We start from the raw sequence: 18,965 nt of genomic DNA, 5'->3' as shown, positions 1-18,965 counted from the left end.
CATAGCTGACAGAAGGTCGTACCTGATCGATGCTGCTTTCATCTTGTACTTCACTACTCTTCAATCGTAGTGGTGAAGTCTCCACGAATGCCGTCATCAGGATTGATAGCCGCTGGGGACAGTACAATGCATGAGCCGTTACCGGACCCAACAAAGTCTCTGCGTCCATTGGCACATCCGATTGTAGTGTCAGACAGGTGTCCAACACGCATTCTTCGCCGCATAGCAAGCACCTTAATACAGGCATAACACAACTTTGCCACATCGGTCTAAATGAAAGAAACTAAGTCATGTTCAGGTCTCTAAGCCGGGCTATTCCAAGGACTTTAGTTATGCGGTCCCTGTAGCGTATGGCTAGGATCGTTTCTTCTATTGTCGCTGGTGTCTTGTCTGTGACGTGGTTTGCCATAGCGAAGTAACAGGATCAAAAATAGGATGCCTGCCACTAGTCCCAAAAGGAGAGGAAGTCCGCCAAAGATGGAATGGACAAAATCAGGAAAAATACCCAGGATGGCTTTGAATGGGGTTAAAGCTCCCGAAAACACTGTCTTAAATACACTCGAGATTCCACTTGTATCAGAAATATTTAAGATTTCGCTCAGTACTTCTGCGAAATGTATGGGGGAATTGGTTGATAACAGTGAATGAATCTCTGCAGTTGTCCTTGCAACTTGGAGATCATACGTTTCTTTTGATGACGTTAACCGGGTTGGCGTCTGTAGCAGCACAGTCTTCATTCTGCTTAAAGTATCAATTCGAATAGAAGAAATTTTCAAACTGGGCCATAACCTTGCCTCCCTGTCTCGAGCATCGTTTGGGAACAATACTCGTTCACAGCACATGACCTTCGTAGTCACGGTTATGAGATAAGGTTTTCCGGGCAGCAGACTGCAACATCTGCGATCTACAATTAGAATGTAACTCCCGTTCGAGAGTCTCCTAAAGAATGGTTCTATTTGTGTTGCAGGTGTGCCTAGCTGGTGACATGAAAGGTTATTTGTAGTCCCTTCACAGGCTCCATGCAAATTAATACCCTGACACAGAAGTGTACCGCTTAGTGATCTTGCACAATTATTGCCACTAAGAAACACATTCTGGCCTTTATCACTAACACATGTGTGTGTATAGGCAGGTTCCATGTTGACTTAATGTACCCTTTACCCAACCTTTCATACTGGCCTGCCTGGATATATTTTTGGCAGTATTGAAACTGGAAAGTTGTTATCGGAATATTTATTATCCCATGTATTATCCATTCAATGACAGGTCGTTCTGACATTGTCAATGGTAATCTCTCAAGTTTTTCAATGCTCAGAATTGTATAGTCAGCACCCTTCTGTGCCAAACTGATTTGTTTATCAGTAAGGTTAAAGATATTAAATAGTGACGTTGTGTTGATTAAACGCCAAGGCACATAGCCTGAACGCAGATTTTGTAACGTCCAGCCAAGTTGTACAATAGAACGCAATTGGGACTGACCGTGTTGTAACATCAGTAGGTCTTGCGATAATATATCGATTGCTGAAGACACAATACTGTCCAGTGAATATATTCTGGAGGACAGAGTCATTAACCCATTGTCCACAACAGAAAGTGATTTTTCCAAATTAATACGGTCAATTTCCCGTATTTTTTCTGCTGTATAAATTTGAGTTACTTTCCAAGCTTCATTGTAAGCTGCATATATAGAGGCCGCTATGAAACGTTTTTGACGCTGTTTGCGTGGTCCCATAATGAAATCACGCAAGTCAGCACCCTCTTGAAGTAAAGTTAGGTGTTGCTTAATTTCTGCCAGTGTGGATGTTTGTAGCCATTGAAGGCAGAGCTTGCCCACACTGTAAGTAGTTACTATCCCTGGATGTTGTCTTTTGGAATATCTAGGGTCTGGCCTGGTCAATTTGAACCCCTGTATTTTGTTCAGGAATCTGTCTTGACAGTTATTTGTGTCTGTGGGCCAGATCAACCATTGTTTCCAATCAGGATGTGTTCTGTTTTGGTTTAAAATATGGTTCACGTCTATCTCAACATCTATAGAGCTAATACTGTTCGTTGTTGGCTTTGGAATAGACGGTTTGTTTAAGTCTTGGATTTTGGCTAAGCCAAGACAGGTAGTTTGTTGAATAGTGTCATTCAAAAATATAATTTGTTCTGGGATCATGCAGGCTCTGAACAATGATTCTATACCTTGTACTTGCCAATCTTTTGTACCCCAAACAGTTTTTGCTTCAATGTTATTGTTCCAGAAATCAAAACCAAATGTATTCATTTGCTCAAAAAATGAATCTGAATATATCAATTTCGTGTTTGTAAGCATGGTCTTCATACCTGTCTTATTCGACAATTTGAAATAAATTGTTTCTGCATTACTTGTGTTAAACCCTGAAAAATATGAATATTTATCATAAAATGTTTTAGAACTACCCTTTGGAGGAGTAGCACAATGTTCCCATTGGTTATAATTTAAAACATTTCTAGGTTGTGCAGATTTATGGAGATAATGGTTACCATAGTGGTTGTAGCAGAACGTTTGATCATAATTAGACGAACCCTGCAAATAATCATGTTCTGTAAATTTAGCAGACATTATTAGGTCAGACATCATATCATTAATACTTTCAAAGTCCCAATCATCAGCAAATGTGCTTGGTTTTACAAAGTCACTTAACGAGATCTTAAATTGATGTGGATACTTCAGGATTTCAACCGGGCCATAGATTTCATAATCAGTATTGTCCAATGCTACACCGCCTGGTATAGGATTGGCTGTGAAGTTCACTGAAGAAAGTTCTCTTTTCTTGACGTGTGAAGATGTGTGTGGTTTAAGGACCAAGTTGATTTTCTGGCTTGCTGTGTCCATTTTAGCATATTTTCCCTCAATGAAATGTCCCAAGCATAGTACCATGATGAGCCAGAGTATGAGGATAAATGCACCTAATGTCACCCAAATTTCAATCCATAGAGAAGTCAGATAGGTTCCTTTTAGTTGATGAAAAAGTTCCTTTGCTTTGTCTTTAAAAGTTTTTGTTGATGGCTGTACTTCTGTTTCACTTGGATCTTCAGAAAAATCATCGAAGTTGATGAAGTAGCCGGATGCCGTTCTGTCAATTGTTCCAATTGCTTCTGGATTACTTTTTGCTTTTGGATTTTACTTTGTTTCATTAGCAAAGTCTGTAGTTACATCATCGTAGGTTGTTGTTTCTTGATGAAAAGCTTTTATTTGGGTTTTAAGAGGTTCAAGTTCCATTGCTTTGTTGCATAGTCCTTGTTGTTTCACTGTAGATTGTTCAAATGTGATCAGTCTTTCAGTTTGAACCTCTGTGGATGTAGCAAACTTTGGTGTTCTGCTACTTCTTGGGAGTCCACTTGGCCTACTATTTGTTATCGGCCACATGATTGTGGTTTAACCAGGTCGATGGATATGACTCGGTTCTCCTTTTTACCAGCAAGGGGCGGTAGTACTACTGATCTTGTCCCGTTGATAGACAAGACAGGAACTGCTTTTCTGTAAGAAGGCCCAAATTCCTTCTTTACCGCGATCTCTCTGACCAGATCCCCGACTTTTGGAATCCAGACAGGCCTTGCTGGGACAGGTGGTTTTTCTTCAGTGGTTGTTGGCTGCTGTTTCAACTTTATGTTGCTCAGGACTTTTCTTGTTTCATTTAAGTCCTGTAAAATAGCCAAGCGATCTTTGATATCAAAGCATTTTTCTTTAACCACTGAAGTCTGACTATCTAAGTCCTGGATTAACATTCTAGTCCCAAACAATAGTTCGTACGGACTGAGTCCTTTCAGAGAATTTCTTGGCAGGTTATTTAGACTACGTTGGACACTTATTAAATGTTTGACCCACCCAACTCCTGAACCTAATATCTTTGCTGTTATAGATTGCTTTATGCCTTGGTTTTTTCTTTACACCATCCCGTTTCCCTCAGGAAGGAAGTGAGAAGAGTCCCGCAATGCAATGTTCATTCTGGCCAGGCACCCCCCATAAGCTGTTTTAGAGCTAAAGGAAAGATTTTGGTCAGAACGTAACATGCTTCTAGCGTATATGCCATTCTAGACTCGCAAATCTTTGTATAACAGTTCAGACGTCAGCCGAAAGTTGGGGTCTACTATATAAGTGAAAATAGTCTTTACATGTTAATGTGACGCATTATTCATACTGGGTTTTTATTCTTTTTGTTGATTTGATACATTCTGGAGTGAAACGCTATGTTATTAAACCGTTTCTCTCGCCACTGCGCTCTCTATTGCAGTCTGGGCAGTTTTTTACAAAAATGTGATGATGCAGGCTCATGCCTGGCCACCAGGACACTGATTGTAATTCTTCCAGAGAATCTTTTAGCTTAAGGTGTCTGAGACCCTCACCCATATGTGTGTCTGCTATTAACAAGCCTCTCCTGTCCGTGTTTGGAATTACTCTATCCCCCACTCCAGGGATTCGAGCAAAAGGGACTGAGTTTGCATCGATTATGTATGTATAATTGAGTGGGTAATTGATCGGTAGCGCTGAGCAGTCGCCTTTTGATGACGTTTTTACTGCCAGCACAGTTTCTCCGTCAATGTATTTTACTGCACGCTTTTTTGTAGCTACGGAAGCTGATTTAGTTGCTACCGCTGTGGCTGTCTCAGCCAATGAATTCCCTGCAACATGAACGCCATCACGCTGATGACTCAGTGAATGTATCACGTGAGTTTTTGGTAGTTCTTTCTGTAAAAGAACTACTTGTTCCCAAAGCACTTTTTGCTTTATTGTTGCACCTGTGTCATCTTTGTAACCGTTTTTAATCCATTTCTGTAAATCATTATTGTATGATTTGACGCAGTAATACGAATCGCACACTATAAGTGTCGGGAATTCGCGATCGGCATTATCTAGCGCCATTTTTAACGCTATTATTTCAGTTTGTTGTTCTGAATTATTTTCCACTGAGTGTGTTTTTGTAAGTAGAGGTCTTAATTTACCTCCGCGCCACACTTCTTTTACAATTTCGCATGTGGCGTTGTAAGCCAGCTCTCCCCAAACTGAGGGTTGAGCATGACAGTCTGTATATATTACACAGGCGTACTGTCGTAAAGGCAGAATGTCGATTGGCAGAGGGTATTCTCTCTCATATTCTAGATATTTTAATTCTTTCATTTACGGGTCAAAATAGTATTTTACTTTGTCTGTAGCAACAGAATTTACCCATTGTATCCATTCTGGATTCAGTGCAGTTGTCGGTAAATTACATGGTGTTGTTAATGCCTCAAAAGCTGATTCTGCTGTTCTGACTGTAACCTGTCTACCGTCGGCTTGGTATTTTTCTTTTGCTACAGCTGTTTGAACCGTATGAACAATGTTTTCCTTAATGCTGAACCTTTTTTCAGCTTCTGTGTACAAATGTGATTTTTATGCTATCGGTACCTTCTCTCCTTCATTAGAGGTCAGGTATGTGAATCCGCATCTTCCTGGGATGATTCGAATCACAAGGTTGCGTGTGTTGTCACGTGTTTGTAATTTTGTTTTAACTAACATATCTGTTTGTAAAGATGTCAGAATTTCTGTGTGTTTTTGAGTCCAATTGATTCTTTTAAAATCTGGTTTTATAAGATCATAGAGAGGTTTAACTCTCTCTGCATAATTTATAATGTAAGTTCTTCCGAAATATAGGAAACCTAGAATTGATTGTAAGTTTTTTAGTGTTCTAGGTGCTTGGATTACAGCACATTTCTCTAGGAAATTGTCAGCCAGGCGTTTGCCTTCACTTGATAGTTCATATCCTAAAAACAGGACAGTTAGATGGGCAATTCTTGACTTTTTAAAGTTGAATTTGTAACCCTCTGCTGCGAACCCAAGTATTATGGTGTTCACTCTCTTCAAGTGAAGTCATCATCTGTTAGATAGATGTCATCGACATAAGATAATGCCTCATCATCATATATTTGTAGTAACTCTGTTACTCTTGCTGAGAATAATCCTGGACTGTTCTTGAACCCCTGGGGCAAACGACAGAAATATTTTTTGCGCGCCATTTATCGAGAACGCGGTCAAATATCTGCTCTCTGGTGCTATATTTTGACAGAAGAATCCATTAGAGATGTCTAATGTTGTTTTGTATTTTTTGCGCACTATGTTATTCATTAGTGCAGCACTATGCGAGTTTTGTACTGCAAAGGTTTTGCAACATGAGTTAAGGTGTCTGTAGTCCAAAACAAGACGATATGAATTGTCTGGTTTGGAGACAGGAAACAAAGGATTATTCATTTGTGAGGTGCAAGTTTCAATCACCCCCTGGTATTCAAGTTGATCTAGGATCTCTTTTACCCGTTTTCTAGCTTCTTGCTTAATTGGGTACTGCCTCTGAGCAGTAGGTTGTGATTTTAACTGGATTTTGTGAGGAGGAGAGTCCTCATCCCATCCCACATGGTTTTTATATAATGCAGGAGCTTGGGCTACTGCCCACTTTCTTGCAAGTGTATATTTTTTATGAATTGGAATATGATTTGAGAAGGCAGGCATAATTATTTCTTCGCCATGAGGGCACTCCCTGACAAACTCTGGTGGCCAGTCTCTTTCAGCTAGAAGGATATCATAGCCCTTGGAGAGATTATCCCAAAAGAGACCCCTTATTTTCCTAGTATTAGCCCACTCTATACGCAATGTTATTTCATATATTTTATGAGGTTTGCTAACTCTGTTATCTGCAGTTTCCACCTGAATGTATTCATTCGTGTCCACTGTCTCCAGATGATTCATAAGGATCTTGCGAGCTATGCTCACTTCTGCTGCGCTGTCTAGCATTGTCTGAGCCCATTCTCCGTTTTTCAGCTGTGTCCTCAGTATTCTCGGCATGGTTGATTACTTTAATACTGGCTACCTTCTTTTTTGGAAACTGTAATTTTTTATTTTGATGAGCAGGTTCCTTGTCTTTGGACTTGACGTGCTCTTCCCTGTGTTCTGATCGTCCTCTTCTTTCCGATTTCTGCAAGGAAGTCTGAAAAGATTGAGAGGGACGTCTATCAATATCTTGATATCTATCAGGTTTTTTTTATATTATTCCTATTTCTAAGGTTGTATTTTTTCTCAGAGGGCTCCCTTTGGGGAGACTTGTGTCCTTGGTCCGGAGATCTTTCTCTCCGCCGAGGAGACCTTCCTCTGGACTGGAATCTTTTTTCTTTAGGAGTGGATTGTTTATTTCCATCCCAGCTCTTTTTTTGAGTGTTTAGATTATTTTTAATAAATACCTTTTCAGGATTTTCAATAAGTTGGGGTTTCACCGGTTTTCCACCCAAACTATCTCTTCCTAGTTCTTCATAGGATTTTTCTATGATTCTGGCAATTTCAAATGGTTGATCTGCTATATCTGTCTCTTTCAACCTCTGGCGGATCGCCACATTTGCCGCTTCTCCCTTTATATTGGCTAATAATATTGCCGAGACCTGTTTGAAGTCTTTTAGTAGTTTCATACCAAGAGTTAAAGCAGGTTCTGGACCGTATTCATCTTGAATTTGTTTTAGCACATCTGGTATTACTGACATGGATGGAACACCATGTGTTTTTGTGTAAATGGAAGCAAAGACTGTACCCCAAGTGTCACAGTCCTCCACATGTGGTGCGATTCCCATTGGAAGACAGATAGTCAGAATCCTGTGTTTCTCAACCGGGGTGGTATCTGGAAATACCGCCTCTATTGGAGTGATTTTTTGTGCTAACCAGAATGGAATTTGTTCCCGTTTTGCGGGTACTTTACCTAGACAGGACTGTATGTTCTGTGGTGTAATTTTATTTGTGTTCCCCTGGTGAGGGATCAGCTGTGGAATTTTAATAGCTGGTTGGACTGTTGAAGTCCGCATTACATATTGGACTAATTGTCTGTGTATTTTAATTAGTTGTTTTAGCTGTGCTAAAAGTTCTGGTGCAGACATTTCTTCAATGTCTGGATGTGGTGTGTATCCGGCTAGGACCGGCCACGTCGCTCCTGGTCTACCTAGTGGACCGAGCCTGGTGATGTGATTATTATGTTTTAGGGCGCCATTAAACCAGAGCAGGTGCTCTTGGTATTTGAGTGGTATTTCCACCTCCTCGAAAGGAGTGTACTCATTAGGAGGTTCCTCTATTTTGTAATAGTGGAAGTCCTTTGTTACAGCGTTTGCTGCTGGAAAGTTTATCCATGAATAGAATACCTCTGTCTGCCGATATTAGTGTGCCTCAATTACGAATATGACTGTACCACCTCTCGGTGTCAGCCCATTTTCTATAAGTTTTAAAGTTGTAGATTTTCTTATGTTGACCGGGATGAGTATTGCATCCGGGTCTTGCTGTAGGAGACTATTGTCATCCGCTAGGAGTTGAGCTGCTATTCTAGCTGTCTCCCTTTCTTCTTCAGCTTCTGACATTCTACTGTCAAGAAAGTTATTTTATTTATTTGCAGATCAGGTTTCTATGGAAACAAAGATTAGATGCACAATATTTTGGAACAGTGTATCCTTCAACGTTGAATAAACCAAGAACCATACATAGGAGTCTCCTCCTACTAAGTTTGGCGGATTTAACCTTTCACCCACTCCAGACGTCTTTGGAGTATTATGGGGAAAAGGGGTCTGTGTGAAAAAGCACGACTGAGTTACTCTAATGTCTTACGTTAGATTTATCGCCTATCCAAACAGTTGGGCGCCATGTAGTGTAGTTACTATTATCCCAATAGGCTCTGCGCATTGGAATAATATCTTCAATAGTATAGACGTAGGACAGAGGTTAACTAGGTCTTCTACTGACGATATTAGACTCAAAGTTTAGTGTTTGCCAGCTAGCTCAGAGTTCACTAGAAACTTTCTCGAATAGACAAGGAGGAGTTTAACCTCCCTGGATAGACAAGAAGGGATTTAGTTTCTGACAACCATAGAACATGACAACTTTGCTCTCCCCTAATCAAGAGTGTATCTCTAGAGTCGTGTGAAAACAAAAGACAACTTATTTTACTCAGTCAGTTCAGTGCATTCTTAGTTTCACCAGATTGTAGAGAAAAGGAAGAGACGGGCGTGTTCAATAAAAAGATGTTATTTATTGATCAGTCTCTGTTCTCATACAAGAGAAATGAATCGCTATTATTGCAATACTTATTGTTAAGTAAAGTGCATACAGTAATAACAGAATTATGAAATAATACTGTAAAAGCATTGATATGGTTTCTTAGCCATATGATACTTAAAATGGATAAAATAGATACATACATATATACATTGACTAATCGTACTCAACTGGTGCTTCTAACTACGCCTACCCCAATGTACCTGACCTAAGCCTAATAGGGCGGGAGTAGATAAGTAGCAGTTTAAGTTAAGTTTGCTTTGCCAAGGGTCTGCTTCAAGAATTCTCTGCAAGGGGTTATTCAGTTCAGTACCTGGGAGTTAGAAGGCTGGAGGGCTGGTATCTCTATCTCAGGGCTTGATATCCCAGCTGCCTGCAAGGGCGGCTGGAAGCGCCGGAGCTGGATTTCTCGGCAGGAGAAAAGGCAGCGTCTCTCTCTCAGCGCGTCAGAAAGGAGGGGCAGCGTCTGTGGGCTTCGCTGTCAGCTGGGCTCCTCGGCAAGTCTCGCTGCTCCAATCTTGTCACCACCTCGTGTGTTTGCTTAAGGCAATGTCGGTATTATTTATACCTGAAAGGTGCCGAGATTGACGTAAGGATGGACATAAATACGTCAATAAGGATGTCATACGAACTGGTCGTTCGCACATTCTTTACTGAAGTTCTCGGCTAAATCAAAACAATGGCTGCGGGGATTTCCCAGGTCGTGGTAGGTTTGATTTGTTTTGAGAACACCGTATGCCTATTAGGGGGCTGGAGAAATAGTGCTTGCCTAATGAGATGGCATGCGCTATGACCTAATCAGATAACGGGCTTCTGTGCCGTTGTATGGCTAATCAGATAACGGGTTTCTGTGCAGTTGAATGGCTGCTAGTTAGTTATTAACCAGACAAGGGTCAGAAATAGGGGGATCGATACAGTACCCATAGTAAATACATCACAAATTGATGTTTCCCCCAAGGGACCGTAGTCCTTGGGCCACATTTCGCCTTTTTGGCAGTTCATTCAGCCCACAGATGTTGACAGATTCTATTCATAGTGAATCTATACTAGTCATCTAAGATAGAGAAGAAAAAATCGTATTGGTAAATGCCCATGTGTATGAATTTAGACAAAGTGCCCTTAGAGCTTCTGCGCCCGAGTTGTTTCTTAAAATACCGTCCCACCCACCCAACCCTGCCCCCCATCCACCCCACCCCATCCCACCCCACCCAACCCATCTTTGAGCAAACAGGAAAAGCCTAAATGATGGAAGTCAGAGGATGAGCCTCGGCTGTCAACTACGCAATAGAATATTCAATTAGATCTTAAGATCGGCTAGTGACCCTGTTGGAAAAGAAAACAGACCAAAAAAAAAACAACATAGTTAAAGTTAACTAGAGTCTCAGAGTCTCAAAGTTTCAAAGTCTCGGTGGTCTCATGAGAAACAGGGGGGAGATAACCATATGTGCAAAGAAACAGAGAAAAAGGGCATATATATCCAATCAGTGATAAGTTAAACCCCCAAAAAAAGTCAATAGCGAAATCCTAGAAGAAAAAAGAGGAGAAAATCTGCCATGTTTCAGCCATTGCCCCATCCGGTGGTGTTGTGGGGCTTCTGATGAGAAAGTATTAGACCATCTGCTTCCTTGGTTAGCGGCTGTTCTTCTTATTTTTCACCTCTTCCAGGTATTCGCCAGCTTTTATATCAGAGAGAAAGACCTTGGTAGCCCCGTTGAAAATTACTTTGAGCCTGGCAGGATTCATTAGATAAACTTCAGCACCCTGTTGCTGGAAGGGAGAAATCAGTTGCATCAAACACCATCTCCGTTTCACTGTCTGGTGGCAAAAATCTGGCTTGGCGAAGAACGTGATCCCGTTGGCACATTTCTTGGTGTTAGGACGGGTCTGATCATATATTAGCTGCCGCCAAGAAAGTTTCCAAGGTACACCTGAAACACTCTTGGATGTCCTTCCGTTGCGCTACCGCTGCTGTGTTGCCGTTTCTGGTGAAATGGGAAACGGTGCGCCCTCTGCACCTCTTGGTCCCAATCCCAGCCCTGGTCTTCCGTAAAGGAGTCCTGTAGCAGTTTGACGATGAAGCGTCTGGGGTCGTCCCCCTCTTTCCCCTCCAGGATACCGAGCAGGCGGAGGTTGTTCCTGCGTTGACGATTTTCCTGGTCCTCCATCTTGGACATTAGGTCTACAAGGCAGGCGGTGTTGGACTCGGTCCGTTGTTTAGAAGCACAAGCTTCGGTTTCAAGGTGCTCGGTTCGCGCTTTCACCATACTGACCCGGTCGTTGATGTCCATACACGTTTTATTCAGCCATCTTAGGCCGCCCTGTAGTTTCCTGGACGCATTTTTGGCAGTGCGGTTGCCAGCCCGCACCTCTTCCTGGAATTCTTTGATGGAGGCTAATATAGAGGCTAGGGAGGGTTCAGTAGTGTCTGCCTGCAGGCTTTTTGAGCTACCCCACTGCGTTAAGTTGGCATTGTCCTCTTCCAGCGGGTAAGACAATTGTGAGTCAGAGTAATCCCATTTGAACTGACTGCGCCGTTTACTCTTACTTTTGGGTTTCTTGGAGCGTAAAACTGTGCCAGTGTTATTGCCAGATGTATTGCGGGAGGCTTCACTGTCTCCTTCGCTGGTGTTGTCTTCGGTCCCACCTCACCTGATGAGCTGGGCGTGCTATCTGAGACTGAGTAAAAATGCTCGGGCCCTGACTCGGGGGTCCAAGGATTCTGTGCGCCAAGGGGAACCACTAGACCTTGAATGACATCCTTTGTACCTGCCATTTTCGATTCAGAGGAAGCGAGAGGAATGCCAAGGCTGCCATTGATGGGTTCTTTGTTAGGATCTGGTTGTTGGGTGACGGGTAGTGACCGGGTAGACGTGCCTTGAAGCTCCATGTTCCCAAAGTCCCCATTAGTTTGGTCATTATCAGGTGCGAGGGGGAGAGTGTCTTGAGTAGGAACAGGTTCAGGTAGTGTGGTAGAGAGGTCATTGAGGCTCATGTTGTTGCTAGTGTCAATACTAGTAGATAGAGTTTCCCTAAGATTACCTGCCACAAGGTCTTCCACCGTGGGGCCCTCCTGCTGCGAGCTTGGTCTATAAGTGTCTGAAGGAGGTTTCCCAGCGATAGTTTTAAGGTTGGAGCTAGCGTTGGAAGACTGTCTCTTAACTCCCATAAACATTTTAGCCAGGGGGGGGTGCGTGCAGCCCGGATCTTTGCTGTTCTTACTATCTTTACTGACTCTTCCCCTCCCCCTGTTTTACCCAAGTTCGTTTTTTTGCTGGCACTAACCTCTTGCTTTAAGCTGGCAGTTCCCTCGTTCATGGCAGACTCCTTATTGTCTGAAGGTGTCTTTGGTTTACCCCCTTTTCGTAGTCCTCGAGCGCTCATGCCTGGACTAGATCTGGGGGCTGAAGTGAGGAGTAGCGATGAGGTAACAGGAGGGCTGGGGGCCAAAGGGACCAGTGGGCGATGCGGGAAGCCAAAATCACAGCCGCGGTTGCCAGCAGAAAGGTCCAGACCTGTGGATCCAGCGAGGTCAGAGCCGAGGGTAGAGGAGCTTTTTGGAAAGCCTTGTGTCCATTTACTTGTTCTGAATAGGGTCGGAGAAAGCCGTGACCCCAAGGAAGCAGGATTAAGGTTAAATAAAAGAGAGCCTTGCGGGATGCCTCGTTGTCGATAGCAAGCCCAGAGTGTTTTCGAGGAGAATCGTGGCCCCACGGGAATGTTCGCAGCGTTCTCTTCAGCCTCAGCGTCCGATGCGTTCTGTATGTTCGGCAGACCGGCATCTCTCCATGGCGCAGGGCAGCTAACCAATCATGCACACGTCTTGCCTGAGCAGCCGAGCAGCGCGAGTACTCACGCTGACTCCATCTTGCTCCGTCTCCTGTAGGCAGCCGCGGGTTGTGGGGGCAGGGAGGCGGGGAGAGGCAGGGTGGAGGGTACTAAAAACAGGCATATGGATCATTGCAGGTAAGTACACTATTTAATTAATAAAACGAAATTCGTAGCTCGCACAGCATTGCTTTTTGCCATGCAGTGCGCGCTACGAATTTCGTTTTATTAATTAAATTGTGTACTTACCTGCAATGATCCATATGCCTGTTTTAGCACCCTCCACCCTACCCCTCCCCGCCTCCCTGCCCCACCGTAGCTCCCTCCACGGCCCGCGGCTGCCTGTAGGAGCTAAAGAATGATGATGGATTAAACCCAGATCAGTTGACTGGGGTTGAGTGTTTGATTTGCTCAATTGCTCCGTCCATCATCTCCTTTGGTATTGCTTAATTCCCACAAGGCAGGGTTCTGAATATTCAAAAGAAGGACATGCTGAATTTAAACTTTACATGTACTGACAGTTAAAACTCAAAAGAGTATTTTTCTCTGTTGTAATGAGGGTGATCCATTTGACTAACACAAGGTTTCACTAGCTCATAGGCTAAGTGCTACCTTCCACTGGGGACCACCAAATATTGTACTTTAAGGTATCAAATTAATTGTTACATTAAATCTGACTTATTGCTGAAGTCAAATCTAAAGTAACTTTTAATGCAAAGGTGACTTTGGAAATTCACCACTTTCTTGCCACAATGGTGTGGTAGCTGTTGCTGATTAATTACAGTTTTCACCAATGACTGCCTGCTGTTCTCCTGCCAAGAGGTGTGCAATGCTCTCAGGAATGGGGTACAAAAGGATCATTGGTGTGACCTCCTCCAGCAGGGTGGCCAGAGAGCTGTGGCCACGGATGGCTCATCTTCTAAGGGGGTACTGCCTATCAGTATAGGTAAATGGAAATAACACAGCAGCCTGCCCTTCCTTTTGTGCAGGTAGACAGGCTGTCATCTCTACCAGGGGAGGAAACCCATTGCAGAACCAGTTTTCCAGGAAGGGTTGCCAACTATACTAGACACGCCTCAGGGATGGGCCCATGGCTCTGACCCAGAGAAAAAGGGTCCTGAAATCTTAGATATGGGCAGGGAGATGCACTGTGACATGGTTCAGTGCTAACCCCACAGGAAATGATGTCAAAGTGGATAGAGTTGAACCCATGTAGAAAGTAGCCCTACTGGTTAGTGAGTCCTCCCCACCCACAAACTCGAAATTGTCATAAACGTGGTACCACTGGCTTCCAGCCTCAGAACACTGCTAAACTTGGAAAGAACAGCAGAAGCACTGTACCTGCTGAACCTTTAGACCTCAGAAAGAAAGACTGTCCCAAGGAAGACTGCACATGCTGCATCTTTCGAACCAAGAAAGGACTCCGGAAAGAAAAGGGCTGCTCCTGCTGTTGAACCCACAGAGAAAGATCAAAAGGGGTGAGCCTGCTCTCACTTGTGCCAAGGATTAGTGAGTGGACCCCCAGGGCAAGTTGGCTAGCCTCCTGGTAAGCTTTAGGGACACAAAATTTAAAGAAGCCCCTGTCTTGTAAAGAAGCCCTTGTCCTGCAAGGTGCCCAGATGACTAATCTGCCTCCGACCTGCCCTGGACTCCGCTGGTGAGTCCTAGCCCCCAGGAGGACCTTTTCAGGTCCTGGACCCTTTGCTAGAACTGGAGTGTACTTTTTCCCTATCACAGAACTGCAACTTGCCAACTTAAAGCAAAACATAACAGTTCATGAACCCAGAGTCCAAAGCTCATAGACTAACACTACTTACCGGTTTGTAGGTAACCTTGGATGCTGCTGAGAACTGAGGCTTTCACGGACCCCTAGACTTTGCAGAGCCATCGAAACCAAGTCTGGACCCAAGCGGCAGAGAACACCACCGACCTCTCAGTTGCTGAGAAAAAGAATAATAAAAGTGTGAAGGTAAAACCTTGACTGGGACCAACCCAGCGCCCACCTCTGACACCAACTTCCAGTCTGAGCTTTGACCTAGAACCTCAATTCAAGGCTCATAAAATACCACTGAGTGAAAAGCAATGACTTACAAACTTTTTTAAACTTTTCCAAATTTTTGGGAGTAAAAAAGCAGCGATTTAACAAAAAAGCTTACCAAAAACCATTACTGTGGTTCCTGTCATCTGGCTTTTGTTGTTTTTGTGCCTAATTAAAGAAAAAAAGAATATATTCTATTTTTATAATTTGAAGCAAGATTTTTATTGTGTTTTATTGTGTTGTGGTTCTTACTTATTGACTGTTTTGGTACTGATAAATGCTTTACACTTATTTTCCTTCGATTCAAGCCTGACTGCTCTGTGCCATAGCTAAGTAGGGCTGAGCTAAAGTTTGATATAAAGAAACCTGACTGGACCTCATACACAATAGTGACAAATTATTACTTGGTGAGTCCTCACATCCATCCCAACGAATATTACACTTTTGATATTTACTGCATGTTTTACCTTCTTTTAAGTTCATAATTCCATTAATGTTGTATTTTGTGGCAGGGACAGAGACTTTTTTGGTCACAAAGCAGATAGACACTGTGGTATCACAAACTAATGCAGGTAAATTCTGAATAGATTTGGCTTTAAACCTTGGCTCAAGTCAGCGTGTAGTGCAGGACTGGGGACGTGTACTATCACAATTGTCCTTGGCCATCCAGGATACTCCATTATGCTGCCCTGGGGTTGTTGAGTGTTGGTGCTTATGCCAGGGGACCAAGGTGTGTCCCAGTTGCCTAGGCCTATCTCCCAGAGGGGTCTGTGGGGATCTCTCTCTTAAGTTGACTTTTGCATGGTTGTTTGGGGGCTCAGCTTGCATGTTGCCCTAAGTTCCTTTCCCTGTGAGGGAACATGTGAGTTTGCCTTGTGGTGATCACATCTGATGGGCCCAATGGGCTTCCACTTGGGCCCTAAGTCAATTAGCCAGTGCTGCAAGGGGCAGTGGGAAGGCTAACTATGCTTAGGAGATTCCAATGTTTAGTGACTCTATTTTCTCACCTTGCCTGTAACAGTAACTTGTGTACAAAATGTAAATAGAAAGTCTGAAATAATGTCTCAAATTCAACTGATGGAATATGCAATAAATACAGCGGGAGACCTGTTTTCTCAAACACAAACTATGGGTGGCTCAGGTGAATTCCTGACTGATAATGGTTATATATGGGGTGGACTGCAATTTGGGTGCTTGCTGTAGCTTACCAGGGTTTAAACTTTGGAGTGGTCCACCACCACATTCTTCATTCTGCAAGGACATTCCTCATTGGGTTGTGAGAGTAAACTTACAATTTGACAAAGTAGTGTAGGGCGTGGGGCTGTAGCTCCCAGTCTCATGACATGGGCTACCCTCATATGTACCTGGTGGAGTGAAGGGCAGGCTCACAACAGATTTTGGGCTGGTCAGAGACAAGGGGCCGCCCCTCAGGGATATAGGTAGTTTCACCAGGTTAGCCCTGATGAGATTGAGATTGAAATTAGACCTGAGTGCTAAGTAACACATCATGCAATCAGAAGTTGTAAATGGATGTAAATAATTGGGTGTTTTTAGGTCTTGCATGGCATACTGCGCACATTCGCAGTCAAGCTCGCGAGATTTTATGTTTTAGAGTGTACTTCACTAGCGAGGGGTAAGCCCCGCCCCTCTTCTCCATTGGTTGGCCTCTCAAACGGTGGCCAGCCATTGGAGAAGAGGTCCTAGTGACGTTCTCCTTTCTCTCTAAGCCCCGTCCTTTACAGACGGGGTTCCTTGACTTACTGCTGGTGTGAAAGCTTTCTTATATTCTTTATGGGGCCAACAGATGGCCCCATAAAGAAGATAAGAAAGTGTTTACTCTAGCAGGAAGTCAGGCGCTTTTTAGGTCTCGCCTGTCGATGCGCATGCGCATCGAGCAAGGCGAGAGTATTGCGAGTTATCCACTCTTTATCCACACTGCAAGGAATCGTGGCGATTCCTTGCAGTGCCCGTGACTTTTAAGGTCAATGCGCATGCGCATTAAGCTTATGCGCATGCGCATTGACCTTAAAATTCACGGGCGCGTGCATGTCCGTCTTTGTTTACCGTGTCGCATTTCTCCTCCCCCCTCCCCTCTCTTCCCTTCGGCTTGTTTGTTGATTTGACCCGCTCCGCCCCCTCCCCTTCCCACCGTGTCGCATTTCTCCTCCCCCCGCCCCTCTCTTCCCTCCGGCTTCGTTTTTTTTTTTGTTTATTTTACCCGCCGTGTCTCCGATCCTTTCGCTTGTTTATTTGAATGAGCGTTTCCCTGGCTTAGAGCGGCACCCAATTCATGGGTGCCTTACTTTAATGTATACAGATGCTTGCTCTCCTCCCTTTGTGAGTGTTTCTCTGGCTCAGGCAAGCATGCTGCTGGCTTTCACGTTCCTGTAGCTGTACCCTTTACATCCGTGTTCCTAACCTTACTGCTTCAGACTATTAAGCCACCTTCACACCACCAGCCCCCTTTAGCAGCCCACGCATGCTCCTCCGCACAGAGGTTCCAATCACAGTAACTGCATGCCACAGCTTCTTCGTAACTAACGTCCTCCTGTGCCGTGAACCTCAGAGAACGAACAAGAAAGAGGTTACTGGAGGTTCTTTCAGTGGGTACACACTCTCCCTGAAATCTCAGCTGAGGGGCACCGACAGCGAAACTGGTTAATGCAATCTAGTATCGCATTTCTCCTCCCCCCTCCCCTCTCTTCCCTTCGGCTTGTTTGTTGATTTGACCCGCTCCGCCCCCTCCCCTTCCCACCGTGTCGCATTTCTCCTCCCCCCTCCCCTCTCTTCCCTCCGGCTTCGTTTTTTTTTTTGTTTATTTTACCCGCCGTGTCTCCGATCCTTTCGCTTGTTTATTTGAATGAGCGTTTCCCTGGCTTAGAGCGGCACCCAATTCATGGGTGCCTTACTTTAATGTATACAGATGCTTGCTCTCCTCCCTTTGTGAGTGTTTCTCTGGCTCAGGCAAGCATGCTGCTGGCTTTCACGTTCCTGTAGCTGTACCCTTTACATCCGTGTTCCTAACCTTACTGCTTCAGACTATTAAGCCACCTTCACACCACCAGCCCCCTTTAGCAGCCCACGCATGCTCCTCCGCACAGAGGTTCCAATCACAGTAACTGCATGCCACAGCTTCTTCGTAACTAACGTCCTCCTGTGCCGTGAACCTCAGAGAACGAACAAGAAAGAGGTTACTGGAGGTTCTTTCAGTGGGTACACACTCTCCCTGAAATCTCAGCTGAGGGGCACCGACAGCGAAACTGGTTAATGCAATCTAGTAGCACAATTAGGGGAGTGATGATCATTTTTATGTGTTGATACATTTTAATTATTCAATGAAAGTTTTACTGCATTTTTTTTTTTGTTGGGTAGCTTCATCATTAACAATGGCGGCGCGTGCCTTTATTCATCTTTAATAATGGCGGTAGCATGCCTTTCTTTTGTTCTGCGCGGCTCGCCCATCTCTTTATTTACTTTGCTGTCATTCAGAAGCTGTCAGTGGTGGCCGCTGTTCAACAGCCTGTTGCGTTTTTGCGGTCACAGGAAACAAAGTTCCAAAACGTTCCTGGGGCCGTAATCGAAAAATGTCATGTCAGCATTAGGAATAGGCGTGGCAGAAAGCAGCATAGCTTTTTCACACCGCCTACAATGTCTCCAGCCTTATATCTGCTTTATTCGCTACAATCAGCAAGTCATGAATATTTGTTGGGCGAAGCGACATTTAACGCTTTGCAGTGAGTTATAGTGCGTGTGCATTTACACATGGGGAAGGGGGTTGTTAAGCGCCTGCTGCACAAAACATTGCTCTAGGAGCGCTGCGCAGCAGACAATGGAAATCCGATGGAAGTAGATAAGCACTAATCACTGGTTACATTCTCAATGGCTCCCAATGCTGATAAATAATGTTTAATATTTGTTATCAGACGCCACAGTGGAGCCGCTGCAGTTCTGTGTTCATTTCCACACAGAAAGCCGGCCCTCTTCTTTCTCTCACTAGCTCGCCTCCAACCCTCATCTCCCAATGTAATTTCA

This window comes from Lissotriton helveticus, chromosome 1_1 (assembly GCF_964261635.1).
Source record: "Lissotriton helveticus chromosome 1_1, aLisHel1.1, whole genome shotgun sequence".
In the NCBI taxonomy this organism is placed as follows: domain Eukaryota; kingdom Metazoa; phylum Chordata; class Amphibia; order Caudata; family Salamandridae; genus Lissotriton; species Lissotriton helveticus.
Note: the sequence above shows the minus strand (reverse complement) of the source record.